A 23,310-nucleotide genomic window follows, 5' to 3' on the forward strand; every position below is an offset into this window, starting at 1 on the left:
CTTTAGAAGTAGGGCCTCTCCTCTGCATGTTCATTCTTTTCCTGCTTTCTGAAAACCACACCTGCATTGTTATGGGAAATTTCTCCTCTATCAGTCAGAGCTGCATATTTTGCTGTAATCTACCTTCAATTTCAGGGCTCAGTATACCTCTTCCTGGTGCCAGAATACGTAAGTTATTTGAGTCTTACTGGAGCAGACTTTATCCAACAAAACACAAAAGACTCTCAATAGATGTTTCAGGACAGAGGGGGAAACGTCTCGATAACATAGCATTGTTATCTATGGGCAATGGCCAGATATTCTAGGCACTAAGGTTATATATAGTAAGATAATGTTTCAGGTACACACAACAGAAACTGTCATAATTGGTTAAATAGAAAATAATTTACAATGTACATACAAAGGAGTTGGAAGAGCTGTCGGCATCAGATATAGCAGGCTTTAGAAACATTTCCAAGGACACCTCAGGGTATTTGACCCATAATATGCTGCTTTCTCTCCTAGGAGAAGCCAGGTGTATTCATTAGTTTCTGTCAACTTGACATGGGCTAAGGTACTCTGAGAAGAGGGAGCATGAATTGAGGAATTGTCTCTACTGGGATGGTTTGTAGGCATGTCTGTGGGGCATTTTGTTAATTAATGATTGATGTGGAAAGGCCCAGTCAAGTGTGAGTAGTGCCACCCCTGGTCCTGGGTTATATAAGAAAGCAAGCAGAGGAAACCATGTAAAGTAACCAGTAAGGAGCAATCGTCCAAAGTTTGTGCTTAAATTCCTGCCACCAGCTTCCTGCCTGAGTTCTCAATTTCTCAATTATGGACTTTGACAAACTCTGTGACTCTAATAACCTTTATGAAAAGTAGAAAGCATATTGATTGGGAAATAACACAATTATAAGCATGATTGCCTTCCCATATTTTCTCATACATCAAGGTGAGATTCCCTTTCAAGAACTGTACCTGAGAAAAGAGAAATGGGTTGGGGAAGTCTCAGAGGCTGGAAGACTCATGATGTGAAGATGGTGGAAGCTGAGTCAGTGAATTGCATCATGGAGGTTTCCTATGGCCAAGCAGAAAATAGTGTGAAGCCCAGCACTGAGGACATGACATCCAAAGACTACTTACTTTGACTCCTTTCCCCACCTTGACATCCATGAGGAAATGCTAACAGATGAGATGCTTATCCTCACACACCACAACTCCATGTTTCACAATCGGCAATTTTTCAAAGATGAGGTGCTGGATGTGGGGCTCAGGCACTGGCATCCTCTGCATGTTTGCTGCCAAGAAAAGGACCTGCTAGGTTTTGGGTATAGAGTGTTCCAGTATCTCTGATTATGCTGTGAAGATGGTCAAACCAATAAGTTAGACTATAGGCTGTTCACCATCAAAGGCAAGGTGGAGGAGGTGGAGCGTCCGTGGAGAAGGTGGACATCATCAGCAGCAAGTGGATGGGTTATTGCCTCAATGAGTACACGCGCAACATCATGCTGCATGCTCATGACAAGTAGCTGGCATACGATGGCCTCATTTTCCCAGACCGGGTCACCCTGTATGTGACAATCATTGAGGACCAACAGTATAAAGACTACAAGATGCACTGGTGGGAGAATATGTATGGTTTTGATAAAGTCCTGCATTAAAGACATAGCTATCAAGGTCTCCCTGGTATACATGGTGGAACCAAAATAGGTGGTCACCAATGTCTGCCTCATAATGGAAGTGGACATCTACAGTCAAGGTAGAAGACCTGACGTTCGCCTCCCCGTTTTTCCTGCAACTGAAGAGGAATGACTATGTGTACGCAATCTTGGCCTATTTTAACATTTGTCCTACTTCAACATTGAGTTCACCCAATGTCATAAGACGACTGGCTTCTCTACCAGTCTTAAGCCCAGTACACACCGGAAGTACACTGTTCTACATGGAGAACTACCTAACAATGAAGACTGTTAAGAAGATCTTTGGCACCATCAGAATGGGGCCCAACGCCATAAAAAAAATCTTAACTTGGACTTTACCCTCAACCTGGGCTTCAAGGTTCAGCTGTGTGAGCTTTCTTGTTCCACAACTACCGGATGCAGTGAGGAGGTGCCAGGCTGGTCCTCCTGCAGAGGAGGGCTTGGAAGCTGGGCTTGGGGGATGGGAGGGTACATCATGACTGATTTTTTCATAATTTATATTTTTATAGAGTTGCATTTATGCCAATAAATCCTCATCTGATCATGCTTTTAAAAAAAGAATTCTATCTGAGCTAGAAGTATTTTAGACAGTAAATAGAGCCTCTTATATCTGAATACTATATGGCTTTCAGGAGCAGGGAATTTATTTCCATGGACACAATGATTGATGCATATACACAGGCATGTGATCAAATTTATGGAAGAAATGTTTCCCAGGAACACAGGGAAACAATTTCCTCTCTCTTCTGTGGGATGGATATTGTTAGCCATTTTATACATACTTTATTTTCCTAACTGTAAATGAGTTGATTTTCTTTCATTCTGGGATCTCTGAAAAGCCTGACTTTAGATTCAAAAGTGACATCTGAATAAAAACAGTGAGTTGTGCCTAAATCCTTGTAGAAACTCGTTCAAACAACTTTTTTCTAGGCTTGCTTATAATTTTATTTATCAAATATTCATGCTTATATAGCATATAATTCTTTTTATAGAGGAAAATTCTACCACATATGTCCCTAGAAAGGAAAAGGTGAAGTGTAACTGTGGGGAGAAAGCTTTTCAAATATTTTCACACTGTGAGCCTATTATAAGTGCAAGAAGATTAAAGATACAACATAAAGGTGTGTATTTAAATGACTACAAATAACTATTTAACTAGATCTGCCTAGGGGATATCACTAGTCCCCAAATGATCAAAGGCTATTGCTACAGGCAAGGTCCAAAACCACCTGCTTCTGTAAAGAACCTCAGACGATAGCACTGATTTTATACACATACATTTCTACCTCTTGAAATGGTGATTTAAAAAAATATATCAACACTGACAGAAGGCAAAGAGATTGAAAGTTAAGTCTGCATTCTACCAACTCATCCTTTTGCCTTGTTTAGAAATGTGATAATTCGTTAGACCCTTTCCTTTGACATCATTATCTGCAGGAATAACAGAATTCAAGTCATTGGAAATCAAAGGATCATCCTTGTACTCACAAAGGAAAACCCCAAGAGAGTATTGTTCTCTCTTAACTCATTCAGTTACAGGATTAGAATGTGCTTTGCATTCTTCACCAAGATGAATTTATGAGCATGAGACCTTCAACACATTCAGAAAAGAAAAAAAAAGTTTGCTACCTTATCATTGGCTTTGTTTTAAGGACCCTCAGATCAGCTCAAGACATTGCAAGACCAAATGCTCAGCAAAAAGTAGACTTATTTGCCCCAGAGGGACAGAGGCTATGGATAAGTGAAAAAGACAGAAAATAGATGGAGAGAGAGAAGGAGAAGAGAACAAGGGAGAGGAGAAAAAGGGATAAGGGAGAAGGGGTATTTGTCTGGGGTCAGGAAACTTAAGGAACTGTCTCTGAATAGAGAGGAGACAGACATGGCCCATAGGGATATGGCAATTTTTAAAGGAAAATAGGAAAACATCGTATTAGGATGAGGTTTAATTTTGATTGGGCATGTGAATTAAGGTGAACACAACAGTGCTTTTGATTTCTGGACCTTGGTAATATAAGGATCAGAAAATTGCTGATGGTAGACCCAGACACAGATAGGATACAAAGACAAACAGCATTTATTCTACAGAAACAACCAGCATGCTGGGGTTAACCATTCTCCAAAATGGTGACCCCAGACAAAGGCACACAGGCTTTCTTATAGGTAACCAGGAGAATTCTCTAAAAGGATTAGGTAATCACTATTGTGATTGTCAGGGCCAAAGTGATTACATTAGTGTAACTTTGATTGTCTATTATGTTCATTTTTTATATTGAGAAAGTGGGTTAGGTAATCTAAATTTTCATTGATGGGTGCTAGGGAGGTCACAAGGATTGGCTTCTGGTTGATTGGCTTGTACTGGTGGTCAATGTTCTGCATTCCATTGTCATTAACATTTAACTACAGGATAATAATAGGACTGCCCAGCACTGATGGCCCATTCTAAGATAAGATATCTTCCCACTCTTATGGTTATTCCCAGGCTGTCCTTTGGGAGAATATTTTATGACATTTTTTTCTGTATTTTGTGGTCTATTTCTGGAACCAGTACCTTAAGGTTGTCTTTTTAAAATCAGACCTGGTCCGTTAAATGGAGACAAATCTTTTTATTAGTCAAACTCAGGAGGAGCAAGCAGACAAATAAGGGAATAAACCTCGGTGGCTAGCTCTAGGAACGTAATCTAACAATTTCTAGCAAGGCAGAAGGAAATGTGAGAGTGGGGCAAAGCTTGGTAGAGTAATGTTTATCATGCTTGGGCTGCCTGGCACCCCTTAATTTGTTGCATTTCCACTCCACCAAACCAAATTCAAATAGATCATTTTATTTCTCATGTCTACCTGAAGTCCTTCTTTTACATGAAAAGACAGCACAATGAAGCTATTGAAAGAGTTTTGGGCAATTGTGTATCCTGCAGATAGGAGGGCTGAGGATTTCACAAAGACACATAATGCAAAACTTGATGCAAGACATTTGTTAGGGGTTAGAGTATGAAAGACCACCTCTGAGCAGGCATGAGAGAGAGAGAGAGAGAGAGAGAGAGAGAGAGAGAGAGAGAGAGAGAGAGAGAGAGAGACAGAGAGACAGAGAGAGAGAGAGAGAGAGAGAGAGAGAGAGAGATGGAGAGGGAGGGAAGGAGGGAGGGAGGCAGAGGGGGGGAGGGAGAGAGAGAGAACATGCTGACATAGCTTCATAAAGGGAGATATGTAGCATGCACATACATGACTGTGGAAACATTATGTCTTAGAGTTTTACTTCTGTAAACAGATACCATGACCAAGGCAACTCATATTTTTGGTTGTGAGCCTAGCCTTTAAAGGCTGAGCCATCTCTCCAACCAAGGCAACTCTTATAAGGACCACATCTAACTGGGTCTGGCTTACAGGTTCAGAAGTTCAATCCATTGTCACCAAGGCAGCAGCATGGTACAGGAAGAGCTGAAAATTCTACATCTTCATTGCCTGAAGGCAATAGATGAAGAATAGCTCCCATGTGGTTAGGGTTAGGAGGAGGGTCTCACTGCTCATGCCCATAGTAACACACTTCGTCCAACATGACCATACTTCTTAATAGTGCCATTCCCTATGCCAAGCATATTCAAACCACCATACATGTCAAATTCGTGACAATATGTTACATTGGTGTTTGGCCTCTAGTATGATAACATTTGAAGCTTGTGTTGGGGGGGGGCAAAGAAATGGAAAGGAAAGACTGGTGAGTTAGGATTAAGGGTTTCTTGCTGTTTAGGCTTCTTCCTGGTATCTGGGATCATCAGCATCTTTGGAGACCCAAGAAAGCTAGAATGCTGACAGAGGCTTGGAAAAGCAGGCTCCCTAATTCATGGTCCAGGCTCAGCATGATAATACTTGGCTAGGGAAGTACAGGTAAGACTGGAGCAGTTCTGGTTTCTAATTAACTAATAATCTACTTCCACAGATACATAATAGAGGCAGAACATAAAGTTAAGGAGTTTAGGGGAATTTTTTCTTTCAGGTATGCATTTGATATTTTTGGGCCCATGGTTCTGGTAGTTAGGGGAGGAGTCACAAGACCTCAGTAAGGGCAGAAGATCCTACACTCAGTATGCAGGGACATTTCGGTTAGTGGTTGATAGAGTATTTCTCTGGAGTCCACTCGACTTGTAAGAGTAGGATTCATGTTGATTCAGTAAAGCTTACAAGAAATTTTTTCAGTTTTAAGAGTGAGAATTTTTGATATGTTAGCTTAGCACTATCTGTAATCTCTACTGAAATTCACATTGTAGAAAACAGAATAGATTCATGCCCTTGTGCTGTGGTAAAACCTTAGGGACCAAAAATGATTTGAGGTTCAAAGCATGAACACTCTCTCTTCTATCCAGAAAACTAGTTATATATAGGTTAGACAGATGTTTTTAGTACAATAAGAAGCACTTCAAGTCCATACTTAGAAGACAACCAAAGAAATTTGAAATCTTGAGCTTATAGTAGCAGTCAGTGCTTACCAGAGCTAGATTAATAGTTAGTGGGAATTCCATTGATGAATGTTAAAACTCTGAACTTCTAAAGTCTTAATAAAATAGCATAGAAAGAAAAAGTAGAAACATTTTTCATTCTTACATATACCTTAAATCACTTATACCTTTACAACTTGCATTTAGATACCTTAAAATATTTTATATACCTTTATCACTTGCATTTACATATCTGAAAACAATTTATTAGACTTTTAAAACTTACTTAAACCTCCACATCCTCAGATCTTTGTAACTTGTATTTATATACCTTAGAACCCTTCCTTAGACCCTCAGAACATATATCAACTTTAAACTTCTTTTTCCAATCATTTATTATAAGATACAGGATTGCAGACAGCAGTCATTGTAAAATCAATAGATAAAATAAGTAGATAGGGGCACTGGAGCTGCAGGTCCCCTGCGCCAGAGACACGGCCAGAACCTGAAGGGACCGGACCAACAGTTCTCTGCACCCAAACCCCGAGAGAGGGAGAGCTAAACCTTCAGAGAGGCAACCACGCCTGGGAAGCCACAAGAGACTACACTCTGCCCACATTTCTGACTCCAGAGGAAAACACCTAATGCCATCTGGGACCCTGGTGCACCGGAGGCTCCCGGAAAATGCAGGGCAGGCCCTCCTGGTGCTGCACTCACAGAGAGCTCATAAGCAACACCCCACAAGCAAACTTGAACCTCGGGACCACAGGTGAGATCAACTTTTCTGCTCCAAGTGACCTGCCTGGTGAACTCAGGACACAGGCCCACATGAACAGCTGAAGACCTGTAGAAAGGAAAAACTACACGCCCAAAAGAAAAATAATCTGTTCCCATAACTGGCTGAAAGAAAACAGGAAAATAGGTCTACAGCACTCCTGACACACAGGCCTATAGGACAGTTTACCCACTGTCAGAAAAGGCAGAACAAAGTAACACCAGAGATAATCTGATGGCAAGAGGCAAGCGCAAGAACCCAAGCAACAGAAACCAAGACTACATGGCATCATCGGCGCCCAATTCTCCCACCAAAGTAAACACTGAATATCCAAAGACACCAGAAAAGCAAGATCTAGATTTAAAATCATATTAGATCATGATGGTGGAGGACTTCAAGAAAGACAAGAAGAACCCCCTTAGAGAAATGCAGGAAAGCATAAATAAACAAGTAGAAGCCTATAGAGAGGAATCACAAAAATCCCTGAAAGAATTCCAGGAAAACACAATCAAACAGTTGAAGTAATTAAAAGTGGAAATAGAAGCAATGAAGAAAGAACACAGGGAAACAACCCTAGATATAGAAAAACCAAAGAAAGAAACAAGGAGCTGTAGATACAAGCATCACAAACAGAATACAACAGATAGAAGAGAATCTCAGGAGCAGAAGATTCCATGGAAATCATCATCACAACTGTCAAAGATAATGTAAAACAGAAAAAGCTACTGGTCCAAAACATACAGGAAATCCAGGACTCAATGAGAAGATCAAACCTAAGGATAATAGGTATAGAAGAGAGTGAAGACTCCCAGCTCAAAGGACCAGTAAATATCTTCAACAAAATCATAGAAGAAAACTTCCCTAACCTAAAGAAAGAGATGCCCATAGGCATACAAGAAGCCTACAGAACTCCAAATAGATTGGACAAGAAAAGAAACACCTCCCGTCACATAATAGTCAAAACAGCAAACGCACAAAATAAAGAAAGAATATTAAAAGCAGTAAGGGAAAAACGTCAAGTAACATATAAAGGCAGACCTATCAGAATCACACCAGACTTTTCGCCAGAGACTATGAAAGCCAGCAGATCCTGGACAGATGTCATACAGACCCTAAGAGAACACAATGCCAGCCCAGGTTACTGTATCCTGCAAAACTCTCAATTAACATAGATGGAGAAACCAAGATATTTCATGAGAAAACCAAATTTACAAAATATCTTTCTACAAATCCAGCACTACCAAGGATAATAAATGGTAAAGCCCAACATAAGGAGGCAAGCTACACCCTAGAAAAAGCAAGAAACTACTCGTCTTGGTAACAAAACAAAGAGAAGAAAAGCACACAAACATAAACTCACATCCAAATGTGAATATAATAGGAAGCAATAATCACTATTCCTTAATATCTCTCAAAATCAATGGTCTCAACACCCCAATAAAAAGACATAGATTAACAAACTGGATACGCAATGAGGACCCTGCATTCTGCTGCCTACAGGAAATACACCTCAGAGACAAAGACAGACACTACCTCAGAGTGAAAGGCTGGAAAACAACTTTCCAAGCAAATGGTCAGGAGAAGCAAGTTGGAGTAGCCATTCTAATAGCGAATAAAATCAATTTTCAACTAAAAGTCATCAAAAAAAATAATGAAGGACACTTCATATTCATCAAAGGAAAAATCCACTAAATTGAACTCTCAATCCTAAATATCTATGCTCCAAATAAAAGGGCACTACATACATAAAAGAAACCTTACTAAAGCTCAAAACACACATTGCACCTCATACAATAATATTAGGAGATTTCAACACCCCACTCTCATCAATGAACAGGTCATGAAAACAGAAATTAAATGGAGACGTAGACAGACTAAGAGAAGTCATGAGCCAAATGGACTTAACAGACATTTATAGAACATACTATCCTAAAGAAAAAGGATATACCTTCTTCTCAGCACCTCATGGTACTTTCTCCAAAATGACCATATAATTGGTCATAAAACAGGCCTCAACCTAATGTTTTCATTTTAAGTACCTAATGTTTTCATTTTAAGTTAATCACCTTTTTAAAGGGCTTACCTTACAAAAAAAATCTTAAGAGCCAGAGGTTGGGAGGTAGTGGAGAGAAACTGTTTTCTAAAGCAGTCAGGGTGTCATGATCTTTGCAGTAACTGGTCAGAGAAGCTACAATCTTACTGTACAGAGTCCAGCAGTGAAAAGAAGGGGACCCACCTCTGAAGGAGGAGATATGGACAGGTAATAGATCCTAGGAGAGAGACACTTAATTTTCTTTGAGGGTAAAACCTGCCTTAAGTTGAATCCATTCTAGTTTTTGACTAAGTAGTAAGAAGTATATGGGGAGCACAAAATGGCCTTGATGAGTCTTTTTTTTTTTAAAGAAAACCAGAGTAGACACAATTAAGGATTAGGGATGGGGTGGTGGATATGGGAGAAGTTTCAGGGGAAAATGGGGTATGAATAAATCAAAATACTTTCTATAGTATTCTCAATGAATTAGTGGATCACTTTATTAAGAAAATAAACAAAGGCTCCATCTTAAAAAAAAAAAACAGGACTCAACAGATACAAAAAGATAGAAATAATCCCATGCGTGCTATCAGACCACCACGGCCTAAAGGTGGTCTTCAATAACTATAAGGGAAGAATGCCCACATATACGTGGAAGTTGAAAATGCTCTACGCAATGATACCCTGGTCAAGGAAGAAATAAAGAAAGAAATTAAAAACTTTTTAGAATTTAATGAAAATGAAGGTACAACATACCCAAACTTATGGGACACAATGAAAGCTGTGCTAAGAGGAAAACTCATAGCGCTGAGTGACTGCAGAAAGAAACAGGAAAGAGCATATGTCAGCAGCTTGACAGCACACCTAAAAGCTCTAGAACAAAAAGAAACAAATACACCCAGGAGGAGTAGAAGGCAGGAAATAATCAAACTCAGAGCTGAAATCAACCAAGTTGAAACAGAAAGGATCAAAGAAAGAATCAACAGAACCAAAAGTTGGTTCTTTGAGAAAATCAACAAGATAGATAAACCCTTAGCCAGACTAACGAGAGGACACAGAGAGTGTATCCAAATTAACAAAATCAGAAATGAAAAGGGAGACATAACTACAGATTCAGAGGAAATTCAAAAAATCATCAGATCTTACTATAAAAGCCTTTATTCAACAAAACTTGAAAATCTTCAGGAAATGGACAATTTCCTAGACAGATACCAGGTACCGAAGTTAAATCAGGAACAGATAAACCATTTAAACAACCTCAAACTTCTAACAAAATAGAAGCAGTCATTGAACGTCTCCCAACCAAAAAGAGCCCAGGTCCAGACGGGTTTAGTGCAGAATTCTATCAGACCTTCATAGAAGGCTTCATACCAAAACTATCCAAACTATTCGACAAAATTGAAAAAGATGGAGCACTACCGAATTCCTTCTATGAAGCCACAATTACCCTTATACCTAAACCACACAAAGACCCAACAAAGAAAGAGAACTTCAGACCAATTTCCCTTATGAATATCGACGCAAAAATACTCAATAAAATTCTGGCAAACCGAATCCAAGAGCACATCAAAACAATCATCCACCATGATCAAGTAGGTTTCATCCCAGGCATGCAGGGATGGTTTAATATAAGGAAAACCATCAACGTGATCCATTATATAAACAAACTGAAAGAACGAAACCACATGATCATTTCATTAGATGCTGAGAAAGCATTTGACAAAATTCAACACCCCTTCATGATAAAAGTCCTGGAAAGAATAGGAATTCAAGGCCCATACCTAAACATAGTAAAAGCCATATACAGCAAACCAGTTGCTAACATTAAACTAAATGGAGAGAAACTTGAAGCAATCCCACTAAAATCAGGGACTAGACAAGGCTGCCCACTCTCTCCCTACTTATTCAATATAGTTCTTGAAGTTCTAGCCAGAGCAATCAGACAACAAAAGGAGATCAAGGGGATACAGATTGGAAAAGAAGAAGTCAAAATATCACTATTTGCAGATGATATGATAGTATATTTAAGTGATCCCAAAAGTTCCACCAGAGAACTACTAAAGCTGATAAACAACTTCAGCAAAGTGGGTGGGTATAAAATTAACTCAAATAAATCAGTAGCCTTCCTCTACACAAAAAAGAAACAAGCTGAGAAAGAATTTACGGAAATGACACCCTTCATAATAGTCCCAAATAATATAAAGTACCTCGGTGTGGTTTTAACCAAGCAAGTGAAAGATCTCCAAAATAAGAACTACAAGCCTCTGAAGAAAGAAATTGAGGAAGACCTCAGAAGATGGAAAGATCTCCCATGCTCATGGATTGGCAGGATTAATATAGGAAAAATGGCCATTTTACCAAAAGCGATCTACAGATTCAATGCAATCCCTATCAAAATACCAATCCAATTCTTCAAAGAGTGAGACAGAACAATTTGCAAATTCATCTGGAATAACAAAAAACCCAGGATAGCTAAACCTATCCTCAACAATAAAAGGACTTCAGGGGGAATCACTATCCCTAAACTCAAGCAGTATTACAGAGCAATAGTGATAAAAACTGCATGGTATTGGTACAGAGACAGACAGATAGATGAATGGAATAGAATTGAAGACCCAGAAATGAACCCACACACCTATGGGCACTTGATTTTTGACAAAGGAGCCAAAAATCATCCAATGGAAAAAAGATAGCATTTTCAGCAAATGGTGCTGGTTCAACTGGAGGTCAACATGTAGAAGAATGCAGATCGATCCATGTTTATCACCCTGTACAAAGCTTAAGTCCAAGTGGATCAAGGACCTCCATATCAAACCAGATACACTCAAACTAATAGAAGAAAAAGTGGGGAAGCAACTCGAACACATGGCACTGGAGAAAATTTCCTGAACAAAACACCAATGGCTTATGCTCTGAGATCAAGAATCGACAAATGGGATCTCATAAAACTGAAAAGTTTCTGTAAGGCAAAGTACAGTGTTGTTAGGATAAAACAGCAACCAACAGATTGGGAAAAGTTCTTTACCAATCCTACAAAAGGTAGATGGCTTATAACCAAAATATACAAAGAACTCAAGAAGTTAGACCACAGTGAAACAAATAACCCTATTAAAAAATGGGGTTCAGAACTAAACAAAGAATTCACAGCTGAAGAATTCCGAATGGCTGAGAAACACCTAAAGCAATGTTCAACATCTTTAGTCATAAGGGAAATGCAAATCAAAACAACCCTGAGATTTCACCTCACACCAGTGATAATGGCTAAGATCAAAAATTCTGGTGACAGTAAATGCTGGCTAGGATGTGGAGAAAGAGGAACACTCCTTCATTGTTGGTGGGATTGCAGACTGGTACAACCATTCAGGAAATCAGTCTGGAGGTTCCTCAGAAAATTGGACATTGAACTGCCTGAGGATCCAGCTATACCTCTCTTGGGCATATACCCAAAAGATGCCCCAACATATAAAAAAGACACGTGCTCCACTATGTTCATCGCAGCCTTATTTATAATAGCCAGAAGCTGGAGAGAACCCAGATGCCCTTCAACAGAGGAATGGATACAGAAAATGTGGTACGTCTACACAATGGAATATTACTCAGCTATCAAAAACAATGACTTTATGATATTTGTAGGCAAATGGAGGGAACTGGAAAATATCATCCTGAGTGAGGTAACCCAATCACAGAAAGACATACATGGTATGCACTCATTGATAAGTGGCTATTATCCCAAATGCTTGAATTGCCCTAGATGCACAGAACACATGAAACTCAAGAAGGATGATCAAAATGTCAATGCTTCACTCCTTCTTTAAAAGGGGAACAAGAATACCCTTGGCAGGGAATAGGGAGGCAAAGATTTAAACAGAGACAGAAGGAACACCCATTCAGAGCCTGCTCCACATGTGGCCCATACATATACAGCCACCCAATTAGACAAGATGGATGAAGCAAAGAAGTGCCAGCCGACAGGAACCGGATGTAGATCTCTCCTGAGCGACACAGCCAGAATACAGCAAATACATAGGCGAATGCCAGCAGTAAACCACTGAACTGAGAATAGGACCCCCGTTGAAGGAATCAGAGAAAGGACTCGAAGAGCTTGAAGGGGTGCGAGACCCCATACAAACAACAATGCCAAGCAACCAGAGCTTCCAGGGACTAAGCCACTACCTAAAGACTATACATGGACTGACCCTGGACTCTGACCTCATAGGTAGCAATGAATATTCTAGTAAGAGCACCAGTGGAAGGGGAAGCCCTTGGTCCTGCCAAGACTGAATCCCCAGTGAACGTGATTGTTGGGGGAGGGCAGTAATGGGGGAAGGATGGGGAGGGGAACACCCACATAGAAGTGGAGGGATAGGGGTTAGGGGGATGTTGGCCCAGAAACCCTGAAGGGGAATAACAATCGGAATGTAAATAAGAAATACTCAAGTTAATAAAGATGGGGGAAAAAGAAAAAAAAAAAGAAAAGGAGATGCTCACATGGATGTAGCATGCCAGAAACATTGCAAGGTGCAGCAGCCAGAGAGACATGTAGGTGCCCATGTTGAACACATAGTAGAACATAGTAGACCAGGCCCCAGAAAGATGAGACACAAATGGTTAGAAAAACAGGGAAGCAGCAGCTGAAGAATCAGATGCTAGAATTCTGTGGGTATCAGAAACAGCAGAAACAAATGGTCTGAACATATCTTAGAAGAGGTACTTTAATCTCAGTACTTGGGAGGCTGAGGCAGGTGGATCTCTGATTTTGACACCAGCCTGGTCTACAGAGTGAGTTCCAGGTCAGCCAGGGCTACACAGAGAAAACCTGTCTCAAACTCAAACACACACACACACACACACACACACACACACACACACACACACACACATAACTGCAAGTCCCTCTTCCCTGCCCCATACACACAAAGAGGACACTGCAAGAAGAAGCAAAAAGATACACCAACCAGCCAGGGGCATGCTGCCCATCAAAAGACCTGTCCTTCTGGACCTGGCTCTAGGCTCCCATTTTGTGATTTACAGATTCATCAAACCTAACTTTAAGACAAATCATTTCCAAGGGGATGGAGCAGGTTGGGGATTGGGGGAGAATATAGATCAGACAAAAACAAATAGGGCTTGGAGCAGAGAAATGAAACTTGGGAACAGAAAACTTCTTCCTGTTTGCTTGCAGTATTCGCACAGATCCTGATTAATATTGGGATGTAGGGTGTCACTAGTCAACCACATTTAGATTGATTAATGAATATTGAGGTCAGATATTTTGCAAAAGTGAATTAATTTAGGAACCTTCAGGTCTGGGACCAAGTATAGAGGCTGTGAGTTTTCTAAAGGGTGTCCCAAGGGGGAACAAGAAGATATGGACAATTTTGTTCTCATGGGTTTGACAGAAGGTCCTCAAACTGCAATCTATGTTGTCCGTTGGACTTGGGGAGGACCGAACAAGGAAGATTCAAGCCATTCAGTGGGCCATCACAGTGCTCAATGAGGGTCAAGGCTAACAGCTTGAGCAGGCTTGATATCTGGTACCAAGGCTTTCAAGAGAAGCTAAAAGACAAATAAAAAGCTCAAAACAGTCTCACCCAATGGTTGGAAATAGGGTAGGTACCTCTTCCTCTAAGAGTACTAGAGACTTGGAGAAGCATTTACACCTACCAAGAGGGATCACTAACCAGTTGCTGCTAATGGATGTAACGCCAAGCAATTGGTGGGTCAGAAGGTAGATCTGTTGTGGACAGAACAGATGGATATAGTTTAAGTGTGGCTCAAAACCCAAGGTGAAGCAGAGGCCTTAAGAGTTTCTCTCAGAGTGACAGCAACAGTCAAACAGGTTTATGGCAATTGGGTATCCCGGTGATAGGAGGGTCAAGGATCACATAATGAAAGAGATTTATTGTTGATGAAGAGGTGCATATGAAAGGCCACCCTCTAGTTAGGATGAAAGAAAGAAAAGTTATGGAGCGAGTGATGAAGGGGGAACAGGTATAATGGTCTCAGGCTATAAAGGGCAGCATAGAGCATGTGCATATGTGATGATGGAGACATGTTGTATTAGTTGACATGCCACATTGGCCCCTAGTGATAGTGACAATTGAAGGCCAGGAAAGGTCTAGAATGTGAGTAGTTCTGAGTTATACTGTTTTTTTTTTTTTTTGCAGTCACCTCATATCTTTTTGTTTGTTTGTTTGTTTGTTTGTCTGTCACTGTGATAAACACCATGACCAAAAGTGACCCAGAGAAGGAAAGGGTATATTTACACTTCCATGAAACAATCTATCACTGAGAGATATCAGAACAGAAACACAAAGCAGGGATCTATAGGCAGAAACTGAATCAGAATCCACAAAGGAAAGCTTATTACTGGCTTACTTTCATGGCTTAGTTACATTTTTTATAGAACTTTGGTCTTCCTAGGGATGACACTGCCATGGTTTCTGATATCTAAAATTCTGGCATTAAATACTACCAACTGAAAATTGCAGAACCGGAGATTTGGTCCATTAATAAATAATGATTTTTGGGTGTAAATTGTATCTCCTTAAATTATAGCCTATTTTTAGTTTTCAAATTATGTATAGCAAGTACTTACTTATATTTAATTATGATAAAGAGAATGAATAAAATGTCGTACTGTGTTACCAAAACAAAGGTAAGTACTTTATAAAGGTTACATAATCTCTATATGGTAATGTAAACAATGCAGGATATATTCTAGTTACATATATATGCATATATATATGTATGTATGTATGTATGTATATATATATATACACACACACACACGCTTGCTACCGAGTTGTAATGCAACTTAGTAATATAATGTTCTTTCTGGAGTGTGTTGATTAGTTTTTTTCTACTTGACACAAATGATAATCACCTAGAAAGAGAGAACCTCACTTGGAGAACTGTCTTCCTCAGATTAGCCTGTGGGTACTTCTGTGGTGGCAATGACCAGCTTCAACTTGGTCTGGGGCCCTGAGGAAGGAGTGATTGGGAGCAGCAGATGAATGACTCTGAGTTGGTGATAGATACAAACTGAAAGCTCTGGGGTCTGCTTGAGATAGTTCTTTTCCTGAGATGTCACTCTATTGCACACCAAACCTCAGTGTTTTATTTTGCACAAGCTACTTTCTTGGGAATTGCATAAATTCAATAATTTGCCTCAGGTTTACCATTTGATAATCCCACAAGTCAGCATTTTTAAAAAAATTATTTATTAATTTATAGACATGAGTACACCGTCACTGTCTTCAAACACATCAGAAGACAGCATTGAATTTCATTACAGATGGTTGTCAGCCACCATGTGGTTGCTAGGAATTGAACTTAGGACCTCTGGAAGAGTAGTCAGTGCTCTTAACCTCTGAGTCATCTCTGCAACTCAAGCATTTTATGACCTTAGCCCCTTTATTCTATAGACAAAGCCACATGTTCAAAGCTTTAGAGTTTTGCCGTTTGCTGGAGTTGGGATATGGCCTCACATCATTGTTTTATTACATTATCACTAGCTTTCTGTTTTCCATCTCTGTCACTGCCTAACCTTGACTGTACTGTAACTTGCTATGTAGTAAACTTTGAACTCAGAGATCTTCGAGGTTCTGTCTTCTGAATGGTGGGATTAAATGCATGTAACATACCATGCCTAGACCTAAGCTTTCCTTCACCTAGAACTTGCTCTGTTTTAGCCTGGCCTTAAACTTGGAAATCTGATTGTCTTTATGTCCTGAAAATAAAGGTATATACTACCATGTCTGGGCCTAAACTTTTTATGTCCAGTATTCTTCAAGATCCATATCAAAAGCCTTTGTCTCCCAACCTCAAGATTTGGATCACAATGGTGCCTTCCATTTCTGGATGTATTCCATTCCATATTAAAAGTCCAAACTATTCCTTGTTCAACTACAAACACAAACAATAAGCTTAGCTGGGTGGGATCTTGCTCTGAGATCACCACTCACAAAATCTCTTTATCTCCCTTCCTTAGTATCTTTCTGACAAAACCAGCTCATTAGTGCACCTGCTTCTGTTCTTTCAGGTCTGCAAAGTCTCTCATACATTTCGTTTTGCATTCATATTTTTTCTATAGTTGAGAAATAATGTAAAGAACAGATCTTATATTGATTCATATATTATTGAACTCATACTTCCAGAGTTCTTTCCCACAGTCTTAAGTGTTGTCCTGGTGGTCACAGTGTTATCATTTTTTGAGGAGTACAGGACATATTCTCCATGTCTAAAATCATGCTGTTTCTGATTATGATGGACTCATTAACTTTGCAGGGAGAACATTCCCTGAAGGAGGAACATAAAGTAAAATATATACATTATTATTTAAACAAGCCTTATCCCTACAGCAACTGTCAGCATTTGAGAAAACCCATGCCCTGCTGGTCCTCCTCCAGGGGTGGTGTGAAGGACCAGTCTCAACTTGGTTGGGGGTCCTGAGGAAGGGGTGTTTGGGAATAGCAGGAAAAATTATCTGAAGTCAGTGATGGGATGTAAGCTGACAGCTAGGTAGTCTCCTTGAGGTAGGTCTCTAGACAGTCCTCTATGTGGCTCATGGATTTTCCCAAATCTGAAGACCTGCAAGAAGAATTCTAAAAGATCTGTAATAATTCTCTGGGTAGCTTTTAGGTTTTTCTACCAAAGTCAGAAAACCTATTTTACAAAATTGTAAAGGATCTGTAATAGTTCTCTGGATAGCTTTTGGGTTTTCCAACCAAAGTCAGAAAACCTACTAGAAAGATTCTAAAAGAGCTGTAATAACTCTCTGGACAGCTTTTGGGTATTCTAAGCAAAGTCAGAAAACCTGCTAGAAAACTTCTAAAACAGCCATGTTAGGTCTCTAGACAGCTTTTAGATTTTCTGACCAAATCAGAAAACCTTCTAGATAAAATTGTAAAAGAGAAATTTTAAATCTCTAGATAGCTCAGTTCTTAGAGAGCAAAGACCAGTCTTTTATTTGCATATCAATTCAATCATTTACCCCAGGTTCTCTTTTGATTATCCCATGAATCAGCATTTTATGACCTGAGCTCCTGGTTTTTTAGAAAAAGACAGCAAATACATTTTTTTAAATATAGCAAGTCCTATGTGCTTCACTGGTTATAACACTTGTAGTTGTCAAATCTATAAATAGAGACTATTTTCATGTGAGAAAGTTAGCTTTCTGTTTTCCAACTCCTTTATTGCATAAGCTTGGTTGTCCTAGAACTTGTTGTGTAGACAGACCTTGAGCTCAAAGATCTTCCTGCCTTTGTAAACATGAACAACAAGCTTAGCTAGGTGTAATCTTGCCCTGAAATCATCATTCCCTCACTTTTTGGAGTTCCTTTATTACTTGCACCATGAGCTTTGTTTTTTTAACTATTCCTTTCCCTTTATTAGCTCCTTAGTACAGCTCTTTCTGTTCTTTCAGGTCCAGAAAGTTCCTCATAAAAATCATGTTATATCCTCATATTTCACATAGTTGAGAAACCTGTTTATATATTCTTGAACTCATGATTTCTGAGTTCTTTCCCACAGCCTTCAGGGTTATCCAAAAGGTCACAGCACTACCATTTTTTCTGTGGAACTTTAGTCATATTCTTGATTCCTGACCTCATGATGTTTCTAATTATTATGTAGTCATTAACCTTGGCAGGGAGGGCATTCCCCAACAATTTTGGCAGGGAGAATATTTCCAGGAACATCAAAAATATGTACATTATTATCCAAACAAACCTTATACCTATAGTAGCCATCAGCAAAAGGAAGATCCACATTCTGTTGGTGCTGCTCCAGGGGTGGGAACTGTGTCTGTGTTCCTTTTACAGCTATGCCCAACCTGGAACTGCAGGGCATTTCCCAAGGCAAAGTATTGCTTGATGGTTATTTCTTCATGTAAAGCTCACAATAAAAACCACTTACTGTAGACTCTTTATAATTACCTATTTTCACCACAAAAGCAATGGTCTACCCTTCAGGTTGTAATCTCTGGTACCCCAGCTCCTGGAATAAAGAAGATTTGTTTATTGCCTTGATGTCAAATAATAAAGTGGCAATTCTTTTTTTTTAATTCACCTTGTTCAACCAGTATATTTTCCCCATTAATTAATGTATTTATTCACTTTACAACACAATTATAGCCCCCCCTTCCATTCTACCCCTCACATGGCTCATTCCTCCACACTTTCCTTCCCTTCACCCACTCCTACAACACCCAGCAGAATCTTGATTCCCAGGTGCTCTGAAGTACACAGGATCACAGGAGAGGCCACAACATCTGCCCCAACACCTACCCCAACACCCAGAGTAACTAGGCACCCCAAGATCCAGGAACGCAGAAACCGCCAGCCAGTCAGGGACATGGGTTCTTTCTTGTCTGAACTAGTGTCCTAATACTCTTTAAATAGTAAAAAGTTGGTGAGGCAGAGAGCATAAAAGTATAGATTAAGCAGAGATCTTAACTTCTTCCAGCATACTTTAAAGAAATGTTATGATGTATGTGAAAAATTACTAAATAGCAGAATAATTGTTCAAATGTCATGCTCCAAAAATGGTATGAAATAGTCAAGTCTGTTGTAAAAAAATATGCTTAAACTTGATTAGTCTGGGAATATGTGTCTAATAAAGAAAAAATATGTCATGGTTTCAATAAGAATGAGATCTTATATTTGAGTGCTTAGTCACCAGGGCGTGGAAGTGTTTGAAAGGACTGGAAGAATTAGGAGGTGGAAGGTATGGACTTTTTATAAGAAGTATATTGCTAAGGTTGGCCTTCTAGATTTCAAAAGCTATATCAGGTTCTCTCTCTCTCTCTCTCTCTCTCTCTCTCTCTCTCTCTGTCTCTGTCTCTCTCTCTCTCTCTCTCTTTCTCTCTAGAGGTGGATGTGGTTGTGTGCTTCTTTACTGTGAATCAGAACATAGTCCTCAGAAAGTTCTCAAACACAGTTCCTTCCTCTCTACCAACATAATCCTCACTCTGATGATAATAGACTAACCCTCTAAAACTGTAATCAATGCCCGAATTAAGAGCTTTCTTTTATAAAAGTTTCCTTGGTCATGGTACTCTCCACAACAATACAACAGTGACTAAGACAGAAAGTAGCAATTGTTTTGTTTGCAAAACCATAAAGTGATTCTGCAAAAATCACTTTTAAAAATTAAAAAAAAAGCAGGGTTTCGCTCAGATATTTTTCTCTGAACAAAATCAATTATACAGTCTTGATAATTGACTAAAGCACTTTGAAATTCAATGTCCACAACCTTGAAAGAAGATATCTAAGGCATTTAAATTAAATACTTTGTAAATTGTCCGGCAAATTATGCTAACTTATGTTATTACTTAAAATATGAAATCTTTAAATCAGACACTTAGATTTACAGAGAGTAGTTGTTTTAAGTATCCTGGAGGGAATGGATGCATTGGATGTGAGGAATTTACGGAAATATTTCCTAGAGTTTTAACTTTCAGGGAACACAGAAAAAGGATTAATTTGCTGTTTGTTTAAGTCTATATCAACAAGAAAATAGTACTTCTAACACTTGCAAATTTTTTTATTAAAATATAATTGTGCAAGCTTCTATTGCAATGAGAATAGTATGGGAGTGGTATGTTAATTTGCTAAGGACTGAAGGTTTGCATAATTCAGTGTCACATCTGTAGTGAGGTGAGGAATTCCCACCCACAATGCTGAAATGATGATATAGGCCTGTAGTTGAGACAACTGTACAATAAAGGGTTGACTGACTCTATTAGCTGAGGATCTTTAGGATCCTTTCTTGTACTAGAATCTAATCCTGATTCCTGCAATTCATTTCATAGGCTACTTCCAACATACAAAAGCCTTCAGTACCCAGCATCTGAATTTAAGATGTTCATCATTCAGAATAATTGTTCAGGAAATGAACCATCACCAGCAACATTAAACAACTCATTCCTAGTCTAGTGTAATTAAATGAAAGATGAAATATGTCTTCATGCTCTACTACATAATGTCATCATGAATCACAAATTCTATTTTATATACGAGTTAAAGTTACAAAAATTTTATAAGAATTTTTTCTCTACCTAACCGTTTGTAATTTTTTCTTTTCTTTTTTTATTTTTATATTTATTTATTTATTTATTTATTTATTTATTTATTTATTTATTTTTGGAGCTGGGGACCAAACCCAGGGCCTTGTGCTTACTAGGCAAGCGCTCTACCACTGAGCTAAATCCCCAACCCCCCATTTGTAATTTTTAAAAGTGTGCTTGTGCTTCAGCTGAGTTAGTAAAGTGTATGCTTTACAGTCCTGAAGACCTGAGTCCCCACCACCTGAGAAATAATCCAAGAGTTCTGCTGTGTACCTGTGGGCCATGTATGGGGAGGCAGACACAAGCAGAGTGGTAGAGCTAGTTGGCCAGGCAGCCAAGCCTAATGTTTTTTCCCCAAGTCAGTGACATGCCTTGTCTCATAAATAATGGAAACAAAGAACTCTGTTTCTGGGGAATGATACAAGACATTTTCCACAGTCTTGCACACACACTCACATGCAGGCACTCACACATGCATACACAATACAGTCAAGTATACCCACACATGCTAATTCCATGTTCTTCAAAGTGTCTATTCATTCAGCTTGTATCAACCATTTTAGATTCAGCTCTCTTTTTTATGATGTTTTCTTGTTGATTTATCCTTTTTCTGCCTTATATTAATCATTTTCTCTACTTCCTTCCTTCCATTAATTTGATAAATAATTCTGATATTTCTCCTATGCGGTGACACTGAAAATTTAAAACTTTTTAACATGTTAACTAACCTAATTTCATATTTTCTTCTCTTTTTTAAAGAACCTTTGTATAGGAATATGTGTGTGTGTGTGTGTGTGTGTGTGTGTTTGCTTTGTACGTATTTACTGTTCTCTTAAATAGTAGTGTTGTATAATGTTAACATGACCTTCTCTCTGTATTTCTTTTTACCTTGAACACTAATTTTGTAAGAGAGAGATCTGAATTTTCTACAGGACTTTGACTTTATATATGTGTGCATTTTGCATGCAAGTATGCATAATGATATGTGTGCCCATGCATGTGCACTTGTATGTTCTCTGGAGAGCCTGAGATCACTGTCTTGGCTACTCCCCTTGCTTTGGAAATTCCCTGTGTTTGCTCCCAGGCTTTTGGATTGCAAGAGGCCAGCACAGCCACTTGCTTCTTGTATGTGTTTTAGGAATCTGAAATAAAATCCTCATGCTTGGGCTGCAAGTGTTTCAAGTGCTGGACTGTCCCCCACCTGAGATATGAATTTTAGGTGTTCTTTTCTTTTTCTTTCTTTTTTCTCCTCTTCCTCTTCCTCCTCCTCTTCCTTCTCCTCTTCTTCTTCCTCCTCCTCCCCCTCCTCCTCCTCTCTCCTTCCTAGAATTTTCCTCATCTACCTTTCCTTCTCATCCAATGATAGGCTAGACACGCCTTGCTGCATAATGACATCATCCTACAGGGCTCTCATCTTGTTTTGATGCTTACCTGTGGAAAACACCTTAGACATGTGCTAAGGCTTGTTCTTCTCACCTGAATATTCCCTGTCCCTTTGATAACTTCACATTAAAAACACAGAGTTGTCTCAACTTTTCAATCCTCCTGCATTAGCCTCTTCAATCTTGGGATCCTTTTTACTTTTTCATTCCACAACTACTTTATTTCTCTATAATCCCAGTGCATTCCTGAAATCTTTCAATTTGCTCATAGACTCTTCAGAGTGATGTGATTATATGCTCCTCAACTAGTTAATGTGATGTATTTCTAGATATTTTAATATTTGCTTAGTGTCCTAAAATTTTCCCACATGGCCTATTTGTGGGTTTTATGTCTTTAGCATTTTTTTATGATTTTCAATGCATAATTCACATTGATCTTTCATATTTGTGTCTTAAAAAAAAGTCTGGTGTTCTGAACATTGGTCTGCTCCCTTTCTCCTGTGAAACATTTCTGAAACATGTTTGATCAGTTTTTGTTCTTTCTTGTTATCAGCCAAATCTACTGGCCTTGGAAAAACCCAAATCCGTAATCTTATAAAATGCTACAAGTACTTAGATCACAATATGAAAACCTCAAAGTGCAAAGAACGTGGCTGAGACATTTCATCCCCATTAAAGTTACCCCAAAAACAGTGTATGTTACCCACTGCATAACATTGTAAACATATGAGATAATTTATTGCAACACGTGCCACAAGCTCTTTGTCTGGTTCATCTTTGTTGCTGTTGTTCTTAAGGGAGTGAAGTCCTGCTTGCCCTGATTAGTGAAAGTGGCCGAGACAGAAACCTTGTGTGTTTGCTTTGGTCAGGTGTCCAGGGGCATCATGGAAGAGACTAGCTCTACATTGATTTCCTATCCTTGACTGATACCTGTCTTTGTTGTTC

At 39.1% G+C, this 23,310-nt stretch overlaps 2 non-coding genes and 1 pseudogene across 2 annotated transcripts; 1 reads left to right on the top strand and 2 right to left on the bottom strand.

Moving 5' to 3' along the window:
* The first annotated feature begins 1,016 nt into the window (after positions 1–1,016).
* Prmt1-ps3 (protein arginine methyltransferase 1, pseudogene 3) lies at positions 1,017–2,208 on the top strand (annotated as a pseudogene).
* A 15,420-nt stretch (positions 2,209–17,628) lies between these two features.
* On the bottom strand, positions 17,629–17,691 carry LOC120094874 (U7 small nuclear RNA). The gene has a single exon (XR_015630005.1). It is a non-coding gene; the product is annotated as a U7 small nuclear RNA (small nuclear RNA).
* An 87-nt stretch (positions 17,692–17,778) lies between these two features.
* On the bottom strand, positions 17,779–17,837 carry LOC120094879 (U7 small nuclear RNA). The gene has a single exon (XR_015630010.1). It is a non-coding gene; the product is annotated as a U7 small nuclear RNA (small nuclear RNA).
* Positions 17,838–23,310: the final 5,473 nt, after the last annotated feature.

This window comes from Rattus norvegicus, chromosome 9, assembly GCF_021556685.1.
Source record: "Rattus norvegicus strain SHRSP/BbbUtx chromosome 9, alternate assembly SHRSP_T2T, whole genome shotgun sequence".
Taxonomy (NCBI): domain Eukaryota; kingdom Metazoa; phylum Chordata; class Mammalia; order Rodentia; family Muridae; genus Rattus; species Rattus norvegicus.